Genomic DNA, 21159 nt, shown 5'->3' on the forward strand with positions numbered 1-21159 from the left:
ATGCAGCTGTCCTCAAAGAATTATTAAGAGATTGAACCATTTTACCCTTATTCATCCAACAAAATGTTTATGGAGTAGCCATTATATTGCAGGCTGTTCTCATTTTAAAGAATCCAGTGATAAAACAAAGCCCTCACTTTTATGTTCTAGCGACAAATACTTATAAACAGATGTACAAATGTGTAAAACGAATGTCAGTTTGTGGGAAATGCCAAGAAGGAAAATCAGGGTCAGAGGACAGAGCATACTTTTAAATGAACATTGAGAAAGTACTTTTGTTTTCAGGTTGAAGCGTATAAAGTCTTCGGCATATGTTGTTAAATTAAAAATTTTGATTTTTGACCATCGCTGCTGGTGGAAATTAGAGAAATTAAAAACTCATTGTACATATTTTGTATAAAAAAAATGTAGCCTCACCTAGTGAATTTAGCATTTATAAATGGAAGTGTCTATGGAGGAATAAAATCGTGAGTTAACCACTACTATACTTTTTGCAGTAAAGTATGCAGCTCATGAAATCTGTGATTCTGGAGTGGTTTCAGCTTGCACCAGCCCCTCGGGAGCCTGTTGACACAGCACCGAGTTACAGATTATTATTCAGCTGTAGAAGTTTTACGCTTAGGCATTTTCTTACATCTTCCTCTCTCAGTCCGTTGAAATCTTGTACTCTTGCCAAATAAAACAAATCTCATACTAATAAGAAGCTATAAATAAACAGTAGGAGCATGAGTCAGAGCCAGCATCACCCTTATTCCTTGTGTGTACCTCTCTACTGCTCCCCAGTATGTTCGTTTTGCACAAACACGTAGCACTGCGTAACTACTCTTCTACAGAGCAGCTCCAGGTAGTTAAGTGAGGGTGATTGTGTAGAACTCAGCAATCCTGTGACTCCCAGATTTCTGGTCTGTTACCACAGTCAGAAGCAGAATGTCAAACTCGGCATCCTGTTGGTGGGAGACAGAAATCTGTGTCCGACCTTTCCTGTCTAAATCCCTGAAGAGCCCAGCCCAGAAGACGGCAGTGAGGACTCCCAGGAGGGATGTTGCACAGTTGAGCAACTTTCCAGGGAGGAAAAAAAGAGAAAGATGAGCTGCTTGAGAGTCCCATGTCTTCTGCTAGTCAGGTCCCGTCTGATAAGTTTTATCCTATTTTGCTTCATTAATTCATTTATTCATTCAGTAAGTGTTCATTGAACACTTGCTTTTAGCAGACACTGTGCTACCATAGACTGTATAAAAATGAATAAGCTAAAATCCTTGTCCTCCAAGAGGTTATCATAGTGGAGACAAGTGACTTGTAAATCTAAAATGACAACGCTGTCATAGGAACTGTGAAAGAGATACCTGCAGAGTACTCTGAGATTACAAACAGAACTACTATTTCGGGAGCATTTAGTGTCCTAGCTGTGTGAGGTAAGTTGTTTCATTTAACCTTCTCAGCAGCTTTATGAGGTAGATATTACTACACTATGTAACTTGTGCCCAGAACACTAACCTCACCGAGGAAGGAGGGGGTGGTACCTGGTAGGTTTCTTCACCGAACACCCCTTGAGTTGATTCTAGAAGGGGGAACGAGTAGGGTAGAGTGGGAGGAGATGGAGGCAGTGTGGCGTTCACACAGAGAGAGGTGAATACGTAAGTGCAGAGGACGTAGGAGAGAGCCTCTGTTGAAATGGAGAGTAGCTTCTGGGAAATAAAAGATGGCAGGGTCCATTCATGGAGGAACTTGTGGGCCATGCCTAACGAATCTGGTCCGTACCCTGTAGAAGATGGAAATGTGGCCAGACACGCATTTTAAGAAGGTAACTGCAGTTGTTTGTACCAGATGTTACAAGAGGGTTTGTACTTTTAAAGGAAGTGATTTCTTTAAAGAAGAAATTCTCCATTGTTACGCATCGTTTTAAGCATATACAAACATTAAGTTCTCAAAGCATCTTAAACTTCTAGATTTATAGCTGTAAAGCCAAAGTAATTGTGTAAATTAAATAGAAATAAAATTACAAAGAGAATAAAATTAACACCAACAACATGAATTTACGTAAAAGATCATGTTGGTGGGAAGTAGTCACGCCTGACAAGTGAGCGTGATGCCAACTCTCACGGTGCAGGTTCCTTGCATTTTTACTTAGACGTTTTCTCACTATCGAGTACTCTCTGAGAACCGAATTCTCCCTCCAGTTTTCTCTCTCTGACCCACTAAGGAAACCTTTGCTCCATCTGATTAACAGTTGTTTGGGAGAAGGGGAAACAAAGATAACCATACCTAATAGGCTTTTCTCTCTGATCAATTAAGGTAGTGGTACTGGTACTGGGGGCGCCTGGGGGGCTCAGCTGGTTAAGCATCCAAATCTTTTGTTATTGAAAAAAATTGTTTTTATTTATTTTGAGAGAGAAAGAGAGCAGGGGAGAGGCAGAGAGAGCAGGAGGGAGAGAATCCCAAGCAGGGTCCACACTGTCTGCACGGACCCCGATGTGGAGCTCGAACTCACGAACCGCAAGTTCATGACCTGAGCCAAAACCAAGAGTAGGATGCTTAACCGACTGAGCCATCGGGTGCCCCTGGTTAAACATCCAACTCTTGATTTTGGCTCAGTCATGATCTCACAGTTTTTGAGATCGAGACCCAAGTTGGGCTCTGTGCTGACAGCATGGAGGCTACTTGGGATTCTCTCTCTCTCCTTCTCTCTCTGTCCCTCCCCTGCTTGTGCTTTCTGTCTCTCTCAAAAAATAAATAATCCAATAAACCTTTAAAAATGAAAATAAAATAATGGTACTTGGTGGCATTATCATAAAAAATAGAATTACTGGCCCCCAAATTGCATGGCAGTTATAATATCACCCCAGAATATGCTTACATCGATTGTTTTATCATCACCGTGAATTCACACAAATAATTACAGGGAACTGATGGACCACAATATGTGAAATGCAGAACTAGAGGGTTCATTGTTCATCCAGAACAGGGGTTCTGAAAACAAGGGAGCCATCAGTGTCTTGGGTAGAGAGTCATTGGCCAAATCATTTAAAAAAGTCAGGCATCTGGGACCCAGAGGTTAATAGATTTTGGTTAGAATCCATGATCTTAGAAATCCTTGATAGTAGACATCAGTGTTTCCAAATTACACCAATTATGTCATTTGTAAGAGAAAATACAAATGTGATGAAGACATGGCAATTACAGAAAGGGTTCTGCTGAGAAACGTACTTTTCAGCCAAGGTAGCTAGTAACATTTGCACTTCACTTACGCCCTCTGTGATACGGATTCTAAGAAACTCAAGCGAGTTTTTTTTTTTTTTTTAATTGCTTACATCCAACTCTGTAATACAGTGAGTCATCACTGATAAATAACAAGACCGTGAACAAGAAAAGTATACCTTGATTTGTTTGTATAGAATTCACAGTTCTCCATTCCAGAGGGTGAAGGGAGATGTTGGAATGTCGATGCCTCTCCTTTAATAATAGCTAACGTTTACTGAGCACGTCCCACGTTCAAGGCACTGTGCCGAACTCTTTATTAACTAGATCCTCAAAACAACTTTTATGAGATAGCTATTATTGTAATGCTCATTTTATAGATGAAGAGAATGCAGCAGAGAGAGGTAAAATAACCGAGCAGGGTCACATGGCTGGTAAGTAGCAAAGCCGGGGTTGGAACGTGGCAGGGTGACTGCACAGCCTTAACCACAGTGCTGTTTTGCCACTCCTCTTTGCATAAAGGTGTGCACAGGTTAGGCCTGGAGACAGATCCTGGAGATGTTGAATTGGCAGCTACGACCGACCAGAGGCCATGGCAGCAGGTGCTTCTACGCTGTTTATTTCTGTGCCTTTGCTTGCTGCAGACTAGGAGGAAGAATGAGAAGGGGAAGGGAGGCATTTGTCAACCTAGAAAGTGACTCTGGCAGTGTTCTCACTGACTACATTGGAAAACGAAGCATTTTATGCTCACTAGGGGGTACCGATAAGTTTTGAATGAAGCCCTTTGGTCTAGATAACTTAAGGTCCATTGCAATCTAGAGATGAAGAATTTCATCAACATAAGGGCTCATCAGAATCTTATGATTATCTAGGTTTACCCCCATTGATTATATTTCTCCTAACTTCTGTTGACAGAAAGCTGTGAGGAAATAAGTATCTTGAAGGATTAAATTCCAATCTGTATCTCCAAGTTACATTTATTTATTTATTTAGAAATTTTTTAAAATTTTTTTTTAATTTTTTTTAAATTTTTTTTTTCAACGTTTATTTATTTTTGGGACAGAGAGAGACAGAGCATGAACGGGGGAGGGGCAGAGAGAGAGGGAGACACAGAATCGGAAACAGGCTCCAGGCTCTGAGCCATCAGCCCAGAGCCCGACGCGGGGCTCGAACTCACGGATCGCGAGATCGTGACCTGGCTGAAGTCGGACGCTTAACCGACTGCGCCACCCAGGCGCCCCTGAATTTTTTTTTTTTTTTTTTTTAATGTTTATTGTTGAGCGCAAGCGTGAGCAGTGGAGGAACAGAGAGAGAGAGGGAGATACAGAATGTGAAGCAGGCTCCAGGCTCCCAGCTGTCGGCACAGAGCCCAACACGGGGCTCGAACTCAAAAACGGCGAGATCACGACTTGAGCCGAAGTCAGCCGCTTGACCGACTGAGCCACCCAGGCGCCCCTCGAAGTTACATCTATATCCAAGAGTTGACACAATAGTTGCTTAGACTAATTCGCTAAATGGAACTCATACATAGGACCACAGAATCCTTTCTTTACAGGCTTAGTAAGTCTGTAGGTATTACTAAAAGAAGAGTGGTGTGTCAGTCTTGGCATCCGTACATGCTGAGCCCTGCTGGGCTGTGGAGAAAGGAGAAACCTGAACAGGACAACACTACACAGCTGTTCATGGCTTTCTTCCACCTGTTAGCACTCGGTGTCCATTTCATGGGTGGAATCGTGGCATGCAAGTGCATTAAATAATTTTTAAAAACAACTGCTGATTGCCGATGGTCAGTGGGGAAAGCAGCATTAGGAGCTGTCATTTTCCTACGAACTGTTGCTTTCATTAACAAGGACAAGAAACATTGTGAATGAATACAATTCTTACACCACGCCAGAAAAAAGAGCAGCTGAGCCCCCTCCCCAAGGATTTTATATCCTGTCATCAGACAACTAAAGAAAATAATTTCGTATAAATGGCTGCATTAGTCAGTGTCAGAATATAAAAACTCCTCCGTTATTTTAAAGAGCAACTAGAAATATTTTCTCTTTGAAAATAGAGTAACCAAACTGCCCTACGATCCACCAGTTGTACTACTAGATATTTACCCAAGGGATACAAAGATACTGATTTGAAGGGACAGTGCAACCCGATGTCTGTAGCAGTACTATCAGCAATAGCCAAACTTTGCATAGAGCCCAGGTGTCCATCAACTGATGAACGGATAGAGAAGATGTGGTATATACAGTGGAATATTACTCCGCCGTCAGTAAGAGTGAAATACCGCCAGTTGGAATGATGTGGATGGAGCTAGAGTGTATTATGCTAAGCAAAATAAGTCCACCAGAGAAAGACAAATACCATATGATTTCACTCATATGTGGAATCTGGGACACAAAGCAGATGAACATATTTGAAGGGGCAAAAAAAGAGACAGGGAAGCAAACCGTAAGAGACTCTTAATGATAGAGAACTAACTGAAGGTTGATGGAGGGAGGTGGAAGTGGGATGGGCTAAGTAGGTAATGGGTACTAAGGAAGACGCTTGTTGTGATGAGCACTGGGTGTTTTACTTAAGTGATGAATCACTAAATTGTACTCCAGAAACCAGTATTACACTAAATGTTAACTAACTAGAATTTAAATAAGAATTTGGAATAAGAAAAAAAGAGTAACCATTTGATAAATCATATATAGCACTGAGGATATTTTTCAATTAAAGAGAATTTCTATAGTAGCTCTCGTGTAATCTGTTATAGCCAAACTTATGAAGAAAATCAAGATGTGGGAAAGCTGTGGTCATGTTTCAAGATTGGATTTTCCTTTTCCGTGTGATCGCTCTATCTAAATTCCCATTAACTTGAATGTAAATTTGCATGTGTAAAAATATATGTATATCCAAGTTATCTCTTAGGAGAGGTTTAATGTAGGTATAAATAGAAATTCTTCCTTTAACCACAAAAAGAAAAAATTAGTATTGAATTCTGCCTTTTCTCATCTCTTCATATCCAAAACTATCACCATATACTATTAATTGTACTTCCTAAAACTCTATATTCTTCTCTCCAGCCCCATTGCCATCACTTTGAGGCATGCTTTGGATTCTATCAGCAGTCTCTATTCTCCTCTTCAGATCCACCTTGACCACTGAAGTCCTCCGTCTGTGTGTGTATGTGTGTGTGTGTTTGTGTTTTCCCTGCCCTTCACTGGCTTTTTATTAAATCCAAGTTCCTTAATCATGGCAAACGGGGCCCTGCCTCTAGGAGCTGGTCCTTGCTTACCCTCCTGCCTCGTTTCCTGCCACTTTCCCTCCTACCTGAAGATCCAGCCTACCAGTAGTTCCCCAATACCCACCCCATACACACCACAATATGTATGCACCTTTATCCCCATACACACATCGTTGAAAGTATAATTCCCTCTACCACACCTTTGTCACATTCCAAGACCTGAAATGATCGAAACACAGAAATTTCATCCCCTAATTGGGGCTGAACACAGAAGACTTGAATACAAGTGAAATCGCTAGTTTGTTAGTCTAGTTATCTTACTGTGTGTGGTACATGTGTTCTTGGAGCTTTGAGGCACTCCCCAGGTCGTGCCTCAGAGCTAAGGAATTTCTTTCCAAACAGCCCGCTTCAGGAATTGCCTTGTCCTCAACTTTGGACAACTGTGAAGGGGCTTTCCCCTTCCCCATGGGGTCAGCTGAGGCTTAGAGATTTCATCAGCTTCTCCCTCTGCTGTAGCTCTTCCTTTCCAGGGGTCCTTTGGTTAAGAAGAGTCCCTAATAAATTTCCTGGAAGCAATCTCTGTCCGCTTGCTGCGGAGACCAACCTGTAACATGTCTTGTTGATACTTTTTTGTTCTAGATCTTGTGAAGTCATGGTTTGCTAAAATCTTACTAATTCAAGGTTGTTTCATCAGATGGGTATTGAGCACCTGCTCCACACCAGGCATTGTGCCACATGCAGCGGAGACAAATTAAGACTTGGCCTATGCCCTGAGGAAGTTTGCAGTTCAACTGAGGTGACAGTTACGTTCAGAACTTATAACATCTTTAGAATAATCCTTTTTTGATCTAAACTTTAATAATTTCAGTATAAAATCAAAGGTATGCACTATGGTGTTGCAAAGAACAAAAGGAAAGTATTTCAGGAAAATGAAAAGTAAAACAAGTAGAGCGATCGTGGATCTCCTTGAGCTCCTATGTATAAAGTACATCGACTCGTCTGCTTGGTCCTCACAGTGCTCAAGTTTACCGATGTTCTTTGGAACCGTCTTTCCTGCGCAGGCTTCCGGCCGAGAGGCCGGGGGTGCGGGTGGGGGTGGGGTGGGGGTGGGGGCCTACTCCGGGAACTAGATCCGCAGCCCCCCACCCCCACCCCTGCACACACACAGGTGCCAGGGCCGCCTGGCTGGGGCGTTGTCCGGAGGGCACGGTCGGCACGTGGCTCCCTCCCCTCCCCACCCACCGCGGGCCGGGCCGCGCCGCGCCGCCTGGAGTCCGGGACGTCACTTCCGGCGTGGCTGGGCATGGTCTGTTGGGAGTTGGCCGTGGCGGCGGAAGCCCAAGGCTGGCCCGCCGGCCGCGGGGGGAGCCCGGGTAGTGTCCGCCGCCCCAACGCTCGACGCCCCTGGACGTCATGGCTTCCCCGCTGAAGCTGGAGCAGGACGTGCGGGGGAAGGTGGATTCGTTTCGGGTCCGCATTGCGCAGGAGGCCGAGGATCTGGTGTCCACCTTCTTCCCTCAGAAGCTGTCGGAGCTGGATAGTCGGGTCCAGGAGCTGCGCCTGCAAGACCTGTCCAGAATCCGTTCGGTGCCGGCCCCGGAGCCCCCCGCCGCCCCCGACACCGCGGGGGACGGGCCCAACCGGGACCCGCCGCCTCCGCAGACCCAGCCCTCTGTCAAAGTGCCGGCACTGCCGGGCGGCGAGGGACAGCTGCTGCGGAGCAACCAGCATCTGGTGGAGCTGATCGAGCGGGTGAAACCCGAGATCGAGCTGCTGAGGGAGAAATGCAACACGGTGCGCATGTGGGTGCAGCTGCTCATCCCGAAGGTGGAGGACGGCAACAACTTCGGAGTGTCCATCCAGGAGGACACCGTGGACCAGCTGTGGACCGTGGAGAGCACGGCAGCCTCCTATCTGCGCCGCTTCTCCACCTACTACAACACCAGGGCCAAGCTGGTGTCCAAGATCGTGAAGTACCCCCAGGTGGAAGATTATCGCCGCACGGTAGCGGAGGTGGACGAAAACGAGTACCTGAGCGTGCGCCAGATCCTGCTGCACGTGCGGAACCAGTACGCCACCCTGCATGATGTGATCCTCAAAAACATCGAGAAGATCAAGACCCCTCGGAGCACCAACACTGACAACCTCTACTGAGGACCTGCCCCCACCCCTCTTTCCTTCAGGAGGTGGCCGAGCTGTTCCGGCAGCCGAAGGGGGTTAGAAATGACACTGTAGGGGATGGACCGACTGGAAACGTGCCCGACCGTTCAGTGACGGTTTCGTACAGCTTATCCTCCCACTGAATACTTCCGGTGTAGTTTTTATTTGCTTTTCCTTTCTCTGAGAGGATGGGGACAAGCCATCTGGTAGAAGGTGGTAGGGTTGGCCAAGGAAAAGGACTGCCATTTTTAAAAACAGCCTTTAAAAGCAGCTTCGTAGACGAATGTGGGCCAGGGTTTCTCTTTTATGGCATTGCTGACATTGAATGGTTTGAGGGGTTACTCCAGGAAAAACCTTAATGTTTAAAAGAAAGCTGAATGAAGCTTTTCCTGAGGTTCTGCTGTGTGTTACTTTGTTCAAACCTCAGAAACGCTCCTTTCGTCACCATCGTCTGGTTTTTTTTGCAAGGAAAGGAGTTTACAGAGACGTGTCGAGGTCACCGTATGTCTCCAGTTTGGCAGATTGAAATAAAACTTGGTTTTAACATTTTGCGATGGACTCAGCGTGCTTATCAGAATGTAGCCTTCAGTGGCATAGGGTTTCCCTCCTCCTCGGTTGGACCCCCCACGCTCGAGATTTTCCAGCTCTGACGTGTAAGAAAAATGAGCAGATAAAGAGTCTTAGATCTTTAGTGTTCTGAAGAAATGCACATCCACACCTCCCTTAGAGCGAAGACGGATCTGTGCACACTGCTTCCTTGCATGACCTTCTACGGTCTCCACGTCTTCCAGTTTTCTTTCACACAGCTTAGGATTTCTTCCGTGTGTTCTTTGCCTCAGAAGTTCCTGTTGGATCCTTTAAGCTTTGTATCGCATTTGCTTTTTTTTTTTTTCTTCCCTCCATTGAATTTCATCTCTGTTTCCCCTCTCACCTCTTGAGATATTTCTTAGGGCGGCTCATTCGAATTTCCATCTCAAAGGATGTGGATCGTTATTTAAATCCAAAGACTCTAAAACGTAACTTTGGGTGTTTACCTCCTGCTTTTGGGGTCTGGTTGAGAGGAAACCGTTGTCTTTTTCCTGGGTGATCTATACTGTTGGTATTTTTCAAGCCCCGCATTTCCAGATTTCAGTTGCAGTAGATTATTACACTCTTGAGTCAGCTCATGCATTACAGAGAACTTCTTTCTTTTGATGCGAGGGATCCTCTCTCCCTAGTGGTTTTTGTTCCGAATTTCATGTTTTCTGATAGTAAAGGTACTTTAGTCAGCTTTTTAGTATTAATATTAATCTGAGGATCTTCATCGCTCAGAAATACCATTGGGAAAAAGCATGAGCAGAGTGCCTTTTGATGCCTTTTTATATACAGGAATGAGATCATCTCTGTGCCCGGTGGATAGCTTCCTCTCTTTTTCCCGTTCAGCTACTTGTACCCTGAATCCTCATAATGTTTTTGAAACTATATACGTACGTAAGTTATGACCTTGGTCTTTTAAAGTATTTTATGGTAGTACTTTCATGCGATAAATTATTTCTCAAATGAGCTTTTGGTGGGAAAATTATGAGGGATTAAACTTATTTTTTGTGAGAGGTGAAAATGTATTTCCCATTGCAATTTCTTTTCTACATAAGATCCTCTGAAACAAGGTGACCATATAAAAGTCTGGTGCCTATTTTGAAACATCTGTTAGGGGCGCCTGGGGTGGCTCAGTCAGTTAAGCGTCTGGCTTCGGCTCAGGTCATGATCTCAGAGTTACAAGTTTGAGCCCCGGGTCAGGTTCTGTGCTGACAGCTCAGAGCCTGGAGCCTGCTTTGGATTCTGTGTCTTCCTCTCTCTCTGCCCCTCCCCTGCTTGCTCTCTCTCTCTCTCTCTCTCTCTCTCTCTCTCAAAAAATAAAAACAATTAAACTTATTTGTAATTCTGTCTTTTCCCCTTTTTTAGTAATATCTTTGTGAGGATATAGTTCTTGCCACAAATGCAATTACCTTCGGAACTTGTTTATGGATAAGGGTGAAAACATGAATAATTTCATGTCTTCTTTTGATTGATCCTAATGTTCCCTCTCCCCCTTTCCCTATTTAATGAACGAAATCACTTTTGAATGAGGCTTTTTCTTCAGGAGTTTCTCTTCAATGTGTTTTCGTTGCCAGGAGTGAAAACCAGCATGAACCTTTACGGACAGACTTGACTCTACAGGCTGTTAGAAAAACATTTCCTCTTTATCAGCAAGAATTATTTAAGATGTAAAGCGGAGATGTTTTCTTTTGCATATTTTTAAAAATAGAAATGTTTCCGAGTTTGAACTATACCACATCATGGTGGGCAGATTTTTTGTTTTTTCTAACATGGTAGGGATACGCATTATGTTTTCCTGAGGTTGGTGTCAGTGTCTCTCTAGGAAGTGCCGAATGATTCTTGGCATTTCTTTTGCTTTTTCATTTTCCTTCTCTGTTTCACCTGAGTGAGTAAAGAGATGATATTTCTCCATGAGGAAAGTGAGTTAGTGACGTAGAATTCTGTTGCAATCACCTTTGGTTTTTAAAATTTTATTTATAGGGGTGCCTGGGTGGCTCAGTCTGTTAAGTGTCCAACTTCAGCTCAGGTCGTGATCTCATGGCTCGTGATTGCGAGCCCTGCATCGGGCTCTGTGCTGACAGCTTGGAGCCTGGAGCCTGCTTTGGATTCTGCATCTCCCTCTCTCTCTGCCCCTCTCCCACCTGCGCGCGCGCACGTTCTCTCTCTCTCAAAAATAAATAAACATTAAAAATTTTTATTAAAAAAATTTTTATTTATAGTGGGGCGCCTGGGTGGCTCAGTGGGTTAAATGTCCGACTCTTGATTGGAGCTCAGGACATGATCTCACGGTTCATGGGTTTGAGCCCCATGTCAGGCTCTGTGCTGACAGCTCGGAACCTGCTTGGAGCCTCTCCCTCTCTGTGTGCTCCTCCCCCTGTTGCTCTCTTGCTCCTGTTCCCTCCCTCCCTCCCTCCCTCCCTCCCTCCCTCCCTCTCTCTCTCTCTCTCTCTCTCAAAATAAATAAACTTTAAAGAAAAATAAAATTTTATTTGTAGTTACATCTAGAAAACGTACCTCGTACTTGGGCCTACTCTTATTAAGATGGATATGAATATTTTTCCATTCTATATAAATCAGAAAGATTTGTAAACTGGCTTAGTAGAAACTCTGTTTTCAAAATAAACTAAAAAAAATGATACTGGGGTAAAATAAATTCATTGTTTTGTTGAACTTCTGAAAAGACCGAGTCTTTCAAATCTGACTTGAAACAGCAACAACAACAAAAGATCTGGCCTAATAGAAAAACCTCTGTCTGCATTTGACATTCCCCCTTGTGAGTTCTTTATTTCCCTTGTAAGGTATTCTATCTGAATCACAAAAGTGCCAGGAACAGTTTGGCAGGCATTTAATTGCACACAGGCATGTAATGGACAATGTAAGAGACGTCCAAACTTAGTTTTCAGGCATGGTTCATCTTCTCAGGTCTAAATTATCTGTTCCAGAGGCGCTTGGGTGGCTCAGTCGGTTAAGCATCCAACTTCGGCTCAGGTCATAACCTCCTGGTTCATGAGCTGGAGCCCCACGTCTGGCTCTGTGCTGGCAGCTCGGAGCCTGGAGCCTGCTTCAAATTCTGTGTCTCCCTCTCTCTCTGCCCCTCCCCTGCTTGTACTCTCACTCCCTCTCTCTCAAAAATAAATAAACGTTAAAAGTTTTAAAAGTATCTGTTCCGTGCACAACATAGCCTTCATATTTTGCTTGTTCCTTTTACTCCTAAGCTTTGCCAAACCCTGTGCCAGATTGAAACAAATTGTCTCTCATACCCAGGCATGCCTTTTACTAAGAAAAGACGCATGTCCTCCATAGTTAAGGTATTTGCATTTTTGGTATTTGCATTATTTCCCTGTTCTGACACTATACCCAACCAAACTGGAGCTGGAACGCTTTTATAAAGTGCCTTCTGCAAAAATCAAGCCTTTTGTGATTTTCCCCTTTCTTGCAAATGGTTGCAAAAGCTCTTACAAGAATAGACCTATTTTAGGAACTGGTGTGAATACAACTGGTGGTTTCTGATACATGTTATTTGCCCGTTATTGGCACTTACAGCCCCAGTTTTGCCCCTTTTAAAAGACCGCTGAATTGAGATAGCATGTTTTGATGTTTTATTCTTTTTTTTTTTTTTATTTTTTTTTAACGTTTATTTATTTTTGAGACAGAGAGAGACAGAGCATGAATGGGGGAGGGTCAGAGAGAGGGAGACACAGAATCCGAAACAGGCTCCAGGCTCCGAGCTGTCAGCACAGAGCCCGACGCGGGGCTTGAACTCATGGACCGCGAGATCATGACCTGAGCCGAAGTCGGCCGCTTAACCGACTGAGCCACCCAGGCGCCCCTTGATGTTTTATTCTTAAAAAATGGTTTTAAAAACTTATTTTGGGATTAAGTAAGTGTAGTTTTAAGTTCTTTTTATAATTGGTGACAGCTGCTGACTCAGATTTGATTTGAAACTCGGGTATTGGTAGATCTGGGTTTTAGAACGGAGGGAAGATTCTTAAATGATGTAGAAGAGGCTTAATTTTTAAGGTCTGAAACTTTGGAGCTTAGAGGGTTTTTTTAAATTACTGAATTGTTTATAAATTCCTTGGTTGTTAGAGGCAACAATTTTTATAGTCTTTATGAGGTTTTCATGTTTCTACAGAATTCTTACCAAGTGGCCTTAACCATTAATAGATAACTATGTGATCAGTTTTAAAGCTCAAAAGAACGATCTCAGTGCTCAGAAATTTGGAAAAATAAACAGGGAGGAATTACTCATAACCCTATAGTTCAAAGTTATTGAAATGTACTTGTGGGTTTCATTTATTTTAAAGAATACATACACGTTTTTAAATCACTGCAAATCATTATGCGTATTTCTGTAGAGGATAGGCATTTCTATTTAGATCCATTCTAGCCAAAATCAGTTTCATTTGACTGATACCCCAGGTTCAGAAATAGCAGTAGATAAATCCCCTTTCATTTGCTTTCCCAAGGATTCTTGTGGCTCTGTCACCTAATGGTGAGAGTATTTGTCTGTGGCACAGATTTTGACCAGTGTGTGGAAAATCGAGATCAGGTAGCCAGGAGGACACGTGCCTAGAATGTTTCGACATGTAGATGAGGAGGTTACGCTGCTTTTGGGTTGGGGCTCCATATGGCATTAGCAATATAGCTGTAATAATTTCACTCTTTAGTGCTTATCTCCTCCCAAGAAATGCATATTAATTACCTTTATGAAATGTGTACAAGAGAGCAGTGGCGTTATTTTATACTGACTAGAGGAGTCATTCCTATGTGCATGATTTGTTATGAGTGGGAGGGAATCCTACTTCCTCTGTCAACATGTAAACATTTCTGAAAGATCCTATTGTGCACTGACATCAAGGCATTTTTTAGAAATTACTGATCCTTTAAAAAAAAAAAAAAAACAAAGGACTCAGTCAGTTAGGGAACAGGTGCTGGACCACCCTTGTTCTTGGCATTGGAACACTATTCTGCTAACTCATTAGTATCTGCCCAACTTCAACTGAAATTACTCCTGGGAAGCAGAATATATGTTTAAAAGTTTCAGATTTATCTTTTCATCAACAATACTAGGTGCTTTCTGTTCGATGACCATACATTTGTGTATGGTTTTCTTTATTGCGCTAGGTCTTTGAGTTCCTAAAGGCAGAATTTTAGCAGTGAAACTTAGTGACCCCAGTCACTCAAATTTAAAATGTCTCACCAGTAAACTGATTTTAATGAATTCTCTCACACAGAGAACGTCAAGTGTTTTTTTTACTTATTTGTGGAAAGCTAGCAGGAGCTGATGAACAGGAAATGAGCCTATAATCAGAATTAGATTCCTTTCACAATTTGGCCATTTGTTTTGGCTTTGTTATTTAAGCTCACTTTTACAGTTTTCCGGCATCATGTTGGAAGTCACATCTGCTTCAAATACTATTGCTTTCAAAGTGTAAAGTATTTTGAAGTTGTCAGATAAAGTTTTTAATGTAAATTCTGGAGACTGAGAGGTGTACTTTTGCCCCCGTTAATTTTACAGATGGAGAAATTTAGGCCCAGCGAGCTCTATAGCATCACAACCCATGTGTGACAAAGCAAAGTCTAGAAGGCAAATCATCTTCCATCTCAGGCTAGTGCTTTTTTTCACCGAGCTACACTGTCTCCCTATTATCAATAATGAGATTTTGTTCAAAGAGAGTCCTTCTAGGGGCGCCTGGGTGGCTCAGTCGGTTGAGTGTCCGACTTCGGCTCAGGTCATGATCTCATGGTTCGTGAGTACAAGCCCTGCATCGGGCTCCGTGCTGTCGGCTCAGAGGCAGAGTCTGCTTTGGATTCTGTGTCTCCCTCTCGCTCTCTCCCCCTCCCCTGCTGTCTCTCTCAAAAATAAATATTAAAAAAATGTAAAAAAATGTTATTGTGCAAAACTTAAGAGATGTTGAACTGTTTCTAAGCCCATAATATTTTTACTTAAAGATGATGTAAAGACATTTTTAAGAAATCTCTCAATTTATGTTAAACGTAACTTCGCGTGGGTCATAAAAATGACCCTCGCTAAACGAAACCCGGGAACGTCAGCACCTCCAGTTCCATATCCTCCTGATGAGGAGTTGTTCTGTACCATCAGCGATGCCATTTTGTTGGAGGATGGGGCTGTGAGAGCATTTGGAGATAGACCAGAAGACGTCTAGTATAAGAGTTTGGTTTTTTACTTTCTTGATAAATGGGTTTAAAATTTCCTGCTGACCAATTCCCCCACCCCGACTCTTCACCGCCGAAGAATTGCTAAGTGGAATTGTTACAACCGCTGTTCATACAGAATGAAGCGGGGTAAGGAGAAGACCTGTAGTGTTTTGTTAGGGAGGAAGCCCGAAAGGGCCATTTCCCAAAAGAAGTTTGCCCTCTAGCGAGTTCTGTACAGTAGACACGAGTCTTCAGATAGAACTGGTCATTGAGATGTGCTAGCAGTATGAAAGGCGCACCAGAGTTTGAAGGCTTGGTACGCAGAAAAATAGTAAAATATCTCAGTAACTTTTATGTTGATTGCATGTTAAATGATAATATCCTGGCTACACTGGGTTAAATAAGTAGATTATTAATGATTTCACCAGTTTCTTTTTTCCTTTTTTATTGTGTACTAGAAAGTCTGAAGTTGCCTCTGCGTATAAAGTCAGCACTGTGTGGGAGCTAAGATTTCTAAGGTGATTGAGATGCATCTTGAAGCTGAAACAGAACTTTCTCCGGTGGCGTATTATGGGGACGTGGCATTTCATTAAGTGTGGACCTTTTGATTTTCAGTAAAATTTATTTAAACATTTTTTAATGTTTATTTTTGACAGAGAGAGAGAGAGAGAGAGAGAGAGAGAGAGAGAGAGAGAACGAGCGGGGGAGGGGCAGAGAGAGAGGGAGACACAGAATTGGAAGCAGGCTCCAGGCTCTGAGCTGTCAGCACAGAACCCAGTGTGGGGCTCCAACTCACGAACTGTGAGCTCACGACCTGAGCCGAAGTTGGGACGCTTAAGTGAGCCACCCAGGCGCCCCTTCAGTGAAATTTTTACTGGTTTTCCATCCGGTTCATAATGTGCAATTCAGTAAAAGCCATTCAGAGAGAGGCTAAACTTTGCTTGATCTTGGAACTTAGAATTCCTACAGGAGTGGATGGCTAGAATGCCCTGTAAGCATCCTTTTCTAAATACGGTGTCTCTTACCCAGACTTTCGGGGAGTAATCTGAATGGTTAATTCAGGGCAGCTAAATTAGAAACCAAATAGATCCTAAGTTTGGCATCTTACAAAAATTTAGACACCTGTTTTTGTGTGGATGAAAGAATAGCGGACTTTTGGTGCCCACAGATACCTACAGGCAAAGTCAGGCTCTACCACAAGGAACAGCGTTTGAACACCCAAATCCCCATAATTCCGCAGCGTTCCCATAATATTGTTTCCTTGTATTATTTTTATGTACATACATAGCCTCTCCACATAAGTCCCTTGAGAATAGTGAGGCGTTATTTTATTCACTCTATTATCCCTTACGGGGTTTTGCCTATAGTAAGTTTATAAAGTATTTTGAATTAAGTTGAACCCAGCCAAAGCGAGATCAAATGACAAAAAAATTGTTTGTCCCCTTTCTCCTAAGACTTCTAGTAAGTAAGTGAAAAACTTTGCTACAGCCGAACACGTATGTGGATGTGTACTCAGACACGTGTGACAATGGTGTGGGACCCCGAGGGATCTGATTCAGAATTAAACAAAGGCCAGTTTTTGGCTTCTAATTAAGCTTTTTTCATGTCACAATAATATAAATTCTTTAAAGTAGTCCTGGCAGCGCTCTTTTTCTTCCCGGTAATGTCATTAAGCCTGTTCGCCGTGCGACAGCTGCGAGTTGTTAAACATCTGCCCCGAGCCCCCCCCCCCGAACACGACTCTCTCACCCCATTAGCAACACCAGTAATTCTCTTATTACTTTTCTAGCCACGAGTTACGGAGAAATAAGTCTGGTATATCAAAGAGTAAAGAATCCTGAAAATTGTTTTCCAGAACTGATTCTCTCTGGTCATGCCCACAATGCTTTATTTACCCTTCCAGGTTTCAGTACTCAAAAAGTTAAACAGTTTCGTTAATGCTTGAGTGTTAGCATAGTTTGTTAAATAGTTAAGAAGGAATTCTTTCAGGTTTTAAGTTTTATTTGCTAATAAATATAAAGACTTAAAATACTTGGCGGAAAAATTGTCATGAATTTCACACAGCGTAGAAGCGTGGTGAAGTCTGCACAGCACAACCTTCTGCTGCTTCTTTAATATTGGCAAATACGTTTTTCTGCTTTTCCCTCCTACATTTTTGCTGTGGGACCAGCACAAAATTACTGACAACACGACCTGTGTATTTCCCAGCTTGTTCCGCTGCTTCTGTTAGACACCATCCAGAACTGAAGAAACTTGACTCTATGGTTGCTGTTGTTGGAGGAGTAAGATTCCGCTCTCCTTGTAATTAACAGATGGCATGAAAAAAGACCTCTTTAGGAAGCCATTTTTATGAACCTCCTGAGCCAAGGGTTAATATTTTCAATAAGAAGCCAGTAAGTCGAATAGAATTCTTCTGCATTTAAACTCCACATGATTGCATTTTATTATAAGAAGTCTAAAGATAAAACAATTTAGTATCGTAGGAAGAATAAAAGAATTCTGATGAATGTAATTTCTGTGTAAACTTTTAGAAAGAAGATGAAGAGTACTGGCAACAGATCAACTCAGAATAGCTTCACTAAAGCAAGCAAATAATTGTAGCTTATTAAAAGAATATCTCCTTAATTCTATAGCGTGTGCTAATTTTTTGCTTTGCAGTCCTTACACTGAGACAGAAACCTATGCATTACCCTAGACATACTCATTCTGTAAAAATGCAAAACGCTCTAGAGCTCCCTAAGAAAATTTGAAAATTTGAAAATTGAAAATTAAAAAACGAAACCTTTGCTAAAAGCACGGGACATGGGAGTTGTCCTCGTCAGAAAGAAATATTACTCATTCATTTTTACCCTTCTATTCCTACCTCAGAAATCATTTGAACTTACTCAAAAAGATTTAATTTAAAAGTTCTGCCTAGGGGCGCCTGGGTGGCGCAGTCGGTTAAGCGTCCGACTTCAGCCAGGTCACGATCTCGCGGTCCGTGAGTTCGAGCCCCGCGTCAGGCTCTGGGCTGATGGCTCAGAGCCTGGAGCCTGTTTCCAATTCTGTGTCTCCCTCTCTCTCTGCCCCTCCCCCGTTCATGCTCTGTCTCTCTCTGTCACAAACATAAATAAACGTTGAAAAAAAAAAAAAAGTTCTGCCTAGAAAATAAATTTGAGATTTTTAATATTATTCACAGTAGTGCTGTGTTGATCTCTTAAGTGAAACATGTTTATACGAGAGATTGATGATCCTTTTAATGATTTAATGCCAGAATATAGTTATTCTTTTAATTATTTGTTCTCTTCGAAACTTCACTAATTTCTAAAGTAACTAAATTTACTCTGAAGTCAATTCTGAAATTTTTAGCTACACTGTGAGATTAATGGCTGGTTTATTTTCTTAGGTACGATCTTGATCTCTTCTCAGTAATTTCAAGAGGCGGTATTATTTTAACAAAGTTGTACTGACCCCTTGATGAACATATCCTGAGGATTTATTGATCTCAGGATTGATTTCAAGTGTATATGAAACTATTTCTGTACGTGTTCTTGGGATCACAAGTAGTATTAATGTATTTACTAACTTATGTTTATGAATACTTTTGCTGGGCAATCTTAGTAACACTGGAATGATGTTGAGTATAAAATTACAGTAAACCACTATGTCGGCTACTCATACATTATTCTGACCTATTTATATATATTTTTTATTATTTTTTTAACATTTGTTTATTTATTTTTGAGAGAGAGAGACAGAGCACGTGCAGGGGACAGGTAGAGAGAGAGGGAGACCCAGAATCCGAAGCAGTTTCTAGGCTCTGAGGGGTCAGCACAGAGCCCGACACGGGGCTCGAACTCACGAACCGCCAGATCATGACCTGAGCCGAAGTCAGACGTTTAACCGACTGAGCCACTCAGGCACCCCTATGTTATTTAAATTAAGTAAACTCCGTGCCCAGTGTGGGGCTGGAACTCACAACCCCAAGATCAAGAGTCACATGCTCCACCAACTGAGCCAGCCAGGCGCCCCTATTCTGTCCTGTATTAATTAAACAAACATTACCCTTAACTATTATAAAACAGGTGTTCCTGCTTATCATGTATATGAATTACGTGTATGTACTTGTGTAATTTTTAAAGCCAGTTAGTCTTGAAGGACTAAGACATATTCCTCAGCCTGAGCCTTTCCCTTCCAGTATATGTAAGTATGTTTTAGGTGAGCCATAAATTGGGCTTATATTCATAGTTCTGGGTAGCAGACAACAGCTCTTTTTTGTTTCTGTATTTGAACTTGCTTTCGGATCATTTTAAACAGCTAAGTTATATACTCACCTGAAGTTTGGTTTTAACCTACTATTTTATATTGGTGAGATTATTATTTTCTGTAAAAGTTTTATTTTCTGAGAGTTGTCAGATCATACTTCGACCATTCTTTGATTTTTTTTGCCTGTAGTAGAGTCATACATTTATTTCCTCTCTGTGAACAAAGAAAGCCATTTAACGATTCTCAATTCTCTTTAGGAAAAGATGTATCCTGGGAACTGCGGAAATAATAGATTCAGAGATTTATAGGACAGTTCCCATGATTCATGACTTAAAACGTATAAGAATAATTACTAATACGTAAGGCTGCCTGTATCTGTTTGACTTTAACATTTCAGTATGTGATTCTGTTAGAATTGCAAATGCATTTGAGGGTTCCATCCATAATTCTCTATATTTAATGTGAAATTACTTCAACTTCATGTACAATTATCCCTAGTGCTTACTTTCGCATAATTACCTGTTATTCATGTAACTTAGAGGCTAAAAAGATTAACTGTGATGACCATCTTTTTCCTCCGTATCCTTAGCATCCTGATCTTACGTGATGCAGAGTGATGTTAAAGGGGCATCTCATTCCTGATCACACCCCAAAGACCAGGCACACACAGGGAGAGAGCAGAAATTCTGTATTCTAGACAGATATGACCTGAGAGATAAGTATGTTTGTGAAGTCATTCATGGATATTGATTTCCTTTTATTTAGGGACATCCCAGAAACCCCCGCAGCTAGTGGGTGGATTCCAGTACTCTTAGCAATGTGATAAACCGTCTTTCATGAGTGAATTGTATTTTCCACTTTGAAGGTCTCAAGGTCTTTTTTTCTTTTTTTCTTGGTGATTTTGGAAACACTTTGATTTGGTGATCGCTGGGATGTTGGAATAAAATTGTTGTTGACGGAGCCGGGTCTAGATCCCAGTTGGGCCTTAATTCTTTTCAAATGAGGGCATAGACTCCCCAGTCCGTAGGGGCTGTTCTTGCCCCATGACTCTGTGCTTTTGCTTAATATAATCTGTCATATTTTGGTTGACTTTTTGAAGGTAACGGCAGACCTTCAGGAAAATCCCCTATGTAAGACTTAGCCAAACCAGAGATTTTAGGGTTGGGATGGAGATGATCATAAAGCCTTCAAAGATGAAATTGTACACTGAGTTCTATCAGGTGAATAGGTATTCTCGGCACAGAATAATAAAGACCCAGGGCATTCCAGACCCAGGGAACCGCACTGTAAAGTTAAGGATCCCTGAAAGAGTGTGGTGGGAAAGAAAGGGAGTAATCTGAGTTTATTAGAATTCAGGGAGTATTGTACAGGATAAGGTTGGAGAAAGGAAGTTGGGCCCAAATTTTCAGCTTATGGGCCATCGCCTCCTAGTTATATACATATTCTGTATTTGAATGCTTTTTGAGTATCACAGACACAGCGAGAGTTGGGAAATAATAGAAAGACTTCAGGGAAATTTTTCTAACCTTGTAGAAAGCTGCAGTTTGGTATCTTAATCATTCTAAGAATGTGGAAGCAAAGAAAGGGTTGAGGTT

The 21159-nt window shown here is 42.1% G+C and overlaps 1 protein-coding gene and 1 pseudogene across 3 annotated transcripts in view; both read left to right on the plus strand.

Moving 5' to 3' along the window:
* Positions 1-21159, plus strand: part of ATF6 (activating transcription factor 6) — a 205610-nt gene that overhangs the window by 109832 nt on the left and 74619 nt on the right. The window lies entirely within an intron of this gene.
* LOC147572435 (proteasome activator complex subunit 3 pseudogene) lies at positions 7563-16334 on the plus strand (annotated as a pseudogene).

This window comes from Puma concolor, chromosome E4 (genome assembly GCF_028749965.1).
Source record: "Puma concolor isolate L17-30 chromosome E4, mPumCon1.1.hap2, whole genome shotgun sequence".
Taxonomy (NCBI): Eukaryota; Metazoa; Chordata; class Mammalia; order Carnivora; family Felidae; genus Puma; species Puma concolor.